This window comes from Entelurus aequoreus, linkage group LG11 (genome assembly GCF_033978785.1).
Source record: "Entelurus aequoreus isolate RoL-2023_Sb linkage group LG11, RoL_Eaeq_v1.1, whole genome shotgun sequence".
In the NCBI taxonomy this organism is placed as follows: domain Eukaryota; kingdom Metazoa; phylum Chordata; class Actinopteri; order Syngnathiformes; family Syngnathidae; genus Entelurus; species Entelurus aequoreus.
In genome coordinates, this window is record NC_084741.1 from 4662012 (window position 1) to 4667011 (window position 5000).

The 5000-nt window shown below is 37.9% G+C and overlaps 1 protein-coding gene across 3 annotated transcripts in view; it reads right to left on the bottom strand.

Moving 5' to 3' along the window:
* slc9a1a (solute carrier family 9 member A1a) overlaps window positions 1-5000 on the bottom strand; it is a 126373-nt gene that overhangs the window by 7759 nt on the left and 113614 nt on the right. The window lies entirely within an intron of this gene.

Here is a 5000-nt window from a genome sequence, read left to right on the forward strand (position 1 = left end):
ATATATATATATATATATTTATTTATTTTATTTACATAAAAGAAATACTTGAATTTCAGTGTTCCGGTGGCTATCCATTAGATGGCAGTATTGTCCTGTTTAACTTCTCCGTTCATGATGAGTATATCATTTCGGCCACCGTGTTCAATGGGGAAGTCTGTTCTACATATTTACAGGCAACATACACCTTCCCCCTTCGAACTGTCCTGGATGAACTGGAATTCTTGTTTCCATCCGTTTGAATTCGTTAGGCAAGCTGTTTATATTGTGGGAAAGCGGACGTGAGAACAGGCTGTCCCCGCTCAGTCTCAGGTCCGCATCGAGCTGGAGGGGGCGTGGCCTCCGGCTCCGGCTGAATACCGGGAGTTTGTCGGGAGAAAATCTCTGCCGGGAGAGGCGCTGAATACCGGGATTATCCCGCTAAAAACGGGAGGGTTGGCAAGTATGAATACTTGAGTTGGTGAATTCTAGCTTAAATATATTCCCCTCTTAACCACGCCCCCCGCCCCACCCCCGACCACACACCCCACCCCCCACCTCCCGATATCGGAGGTCTCAAGGTTGGCAAGTATGAGGGAAGGCTATGCAGAACGAAACTAAAACTGAACTGGCTAGAAAGTAAACAGAATGCTGGACGACAGCAAAGACTTACTGTGGAGCAAAGACGGCGTCCACAATGTACATCCGAACATGACATGACGACCAACAATGTGCCCACAAAGAAGGATAAAAACTAGAGATGTCCGATAATATCGGCCGGCCGATATTATCAGCCGATAAATGCTTTAAAATGTAATATCGGAACTTATCGGTATCGTTTTTTTTATTATCGGTATCGTTTTTTTAAATTGTATTTTATTTATTTATTTATTTTTATTAAATCCACATAAAAAACACAAGATACACTTACAATTAGTGCACCAACCCAAAAAACCTCCCTCCCCCATTTACACTCATTCACACAAAAGGGTTGTTTCTTTCTGTTATTAATATTCTGGTTCCTACATTATATATCAATATATATCAATACAGTCTGCAAGGGATACAGTCCGTAAGCACACATGATTGTGCGTGCTGCTGGTCCACTAATAGTACTAACCTTTAACAGTTAATTTTACAAATTTTCATTAATTACTAGTTTCTATGTAACTGTCTTTATATTGTTGTACTTTCTTTTTTATTCAAGAAAATGTTTTTAATTTATTTATCTTATTTTATTTTATTAATTTAAAAAAAAAAAGGACCTTATCTTCACCATACCTGGTTGTCCAAATTAGGCATAATAACGTGTTAATTCCACAACTGTATGTATCAGTATCGGTATCGGTTGATATCGGTATCGGTAATTAAAAGAGTTGGACAATATCGGAATATCGGATATCGGCAAAAAGCCATTATCGGACATCCCTAATAAAAACAACTGAAATATTCTTGATTGCTAAAACAAAGTAGATGTACATCGAAATACATTTTGGTATCGGTACTAAAATACTGGTATGGGGACAACCCTAGTGTAGTCTCACACACACACACACACACACACACACACACACACACACACACACACACACACACACACACACACACACACACACACACACACACACACACACACACACACACACACACACACACACACACACACACACACACACACACACACACACACACACACACACACACACACACACACACACACACACACACACACACACACACACGCCAATGACTTTTCATTCAGACAAAACTCTCAGTGATTTAGTTACATGACACTGTGTTCCTGATAGTCATATACGTTATCTCAAATAATTAAAATATCAAAAGTATTTCGACCCGACTATCGATATTAGAGCCCAAAGATTTGGTATCGGCGGTATATACACTACTGTTCAAAAGTTTGGGGTCACCCAAACAATTTTGTGTTCGAGCCTTCATTTCTAAGAACAAGAATAGACTGTCGAGTTTCAGATGAAAGTTCTCTTTTTCTGGCCATTTTGAGCGTTTAATTGGCCCCACAAATGTGATGCTCCAGAAACTCAATCTGCTCAAAGGAAGGTCAGTTTTGTAGCTTCCGTAACGAGCTAAAGTGTTTTCAGGTGTGTGAACATGATGGCACAAGGGTTTTCTAATCATCAATTAGCCTTCTGAGCCAATGAGCAAACACATTGTACCATTAGAACACTGGAGTGATAGTTGCTGGAAATGGGCCTCTATACACCTATGTAGATATTGCACCAAAAAGCAGACATTTGCAGCTAGAATAGTCATTTACCACATTAGCAATGTATAGAGTGTATTTCTTTAAAGTTAAGACTAGTTTAAAGTTATCTTCATTGAAAAGTACAGTGCTTTTCCTTCAAAAATAAGGACATTTCAATGTGACCCCAAACTTTTGAACGTATATATTTCAGTATCGATCCGCACGTCGCTAGTACGTTGTTTTGATTCCCTCCGACAAACAACAGTCGAGCTCACAATTCCAGACACATGCTCTTCGTGTTACGGATGGCAGAACTCCCTGATCAGTCCACATATTCTGCAACTGATGCCACATTTCCAGCAAGTCTTCTAGCCTCGTTTGCTGCTACGGCATGCACCTGACCACAGGTTACCCTTCCGTGTGGACGACACATTTGTACAAATCCCCGTGCGGTGTGCAGTCGTACAGTCAGGGTGCACGCACAGTACGGACATGACGTCCACGTGAAAACAAACAATGAAACAAAAAGGCGCTTGTTCGCCGGAACAATTTGAAGGTTGGTCATGCTGGAGTCCCTCGAGCTCCCTCATCTAACAAACATGCTGTCATTGTACTCGGCGCATTAGTAGTTCATGATCAGAGGTGGGTAGTAACGCGCTACATTTACTCCCTTACATCTACTTGAGTAACTTTTGGGATAAATTGTACTTCTAAGAGTAGTTTTAATGCAACATACTTTTACTTGAGTATATTTATAGAGAAAAAAACGCTACTTTTACTCCGCTCCATTTATCTACATTCAGCTCGCTACTCGCTACTGATTTTTATCCATCTGTTAATGCACGCTTTGTTTGTTTTGCTTTGTCAGACAGACCTTCAAAGTAGGATCTATGCACGCCTGCGTTTCACCAATCAGATGCAGTCGCTGGTGACGTCTGACTCCGTTCCACCAATCAAACAGAGCCAGGCGGTCACATGATCAACTAGCACAGGGGTCACCAGCGTGGTGCCCGCGGGCACCAGGTAGCCCGTAAGGACCAGATGAGTAGCCCGCTGGCCTGTTCTAAAAATAGCTCAAATAGCAGCACTTACCAGTGAGCTGCCTCTATTTTTTAAATTGTATTTATTTACTAGCAAGCTGGTCTCGCTTTGCTCTACATTTTTAATTTTAAGAGAGACAAAACTCAAATAGAATTTGAAAATCCAAGAAAATATTTTAAAGATTTGGTCTTCACTTGTTTAAATAAATTCTTTTTTTTTTTTAACTTTGCTTCTTATAACTTTCAGAAAGACAATTTTAGAGAAAAAATACAACCTTAAAAAGGATTTTAGGATTTTTAAACACATATACCTTTTTACCTTTTAAATTCCTTCCTCTTCTTTCCTGACAATTTAAATCAATGTTCAAGTAAATTTCTTTTTTTTATTGTAAAGAATAATAAATACATTTTAATTAGTTTTTTCGATGAAGAGTATTTGTGAAATATTTCTTCAAACTTATTATGATTAAAATTCAAAAAAATTACTCTGGCAAATCTAGAAAATCTGTAGAATCAAATGTAAATCTTATTTCCAAGTCTTTTGAATTTATTTTAAAATTTTTGTTCTGGAAAATCTAGAAGAAATAATGATTTGTCTTTGTTAGAAATATAGTTTGGTCCAATTTGTTATATATTCTAACAAAGTGTAGATTGGATTTTAACCTATTTAAAACATGTCATCAAAATTCTAAAATTAATATTAATCAGGAAAAATTACTAATGATGTTCAATAAATTATTTTTTAAATTTTTTCAAAAAGATTTGAATTAGCTAGTTTTTCTCTTCTTTTTTTCGGTTGAATTTTGAATTTTAAAGAGTCGAAATTGAAGACAGACTTTGTTTCAAAATTTAATTGTAATTTTTTTCGTGTTTTGTCCTCTTTTAAACCGTTCAATTAAGTGTAAATATCATTAATTATTAATAATAACATAGAGTTAAAGGTAAATTGAGCAAATTGGCTATTTCTGGCAATTTATTGAAGTGTGTATCAAACTGGTAGCCCTTCGCATTAATCAGTACCCAAGAAGTAGCTCTTGCTTTCAAAAAGGTTGGTGACCCCTGAACTAGCACATAAAGTTTCAGCGGCAAACAACAAGCTTAAGCTTACATGAACTCAACTTCAAATTTGAGGAAGCACATGGCGGTAAGTAACGTTAGTAGATATTTTGGCTGTCACCGTAGGCTGATGTTAGCTTCCCTGCTATGAATCACTGTCAAATGTACATCGTGTGGGGACATTTATTAACGCACTGGAGCCTCACACACACGCACACACACACACACACACACACACACACACACACACACACACACACACACACACACACACACACACACACACACACACACACACACACACACACACACACACACACACACACACACACACACACACACACACACACACACACACACACACACACACACACACACACACACATCAGAAGTTTCTCAGGTGCAGCCCACACCTATCAGTTTATGGTTTGCGTAAAGGCTAACTTGTTATTTTCCTTTGTAATATCTGCCTACTGAGCCTATGGTGCTGTTAAGTTATTGTGGCTCAATTTGCCTTCATTTTTATTTTATTTTCATGTATTATTATTTAATATATATCATTGCATTAGTTGCTTAAGAGATATTCCTGGCTCTGAATTTGCTCATTGCTATTTTTATGTTTTTGTGCATTATTTGTTGCCGTCATCATTAAACAAACAGGTTACTCATCAGTTACTCAGTACTTGAGTAGTTTTTTCACAACA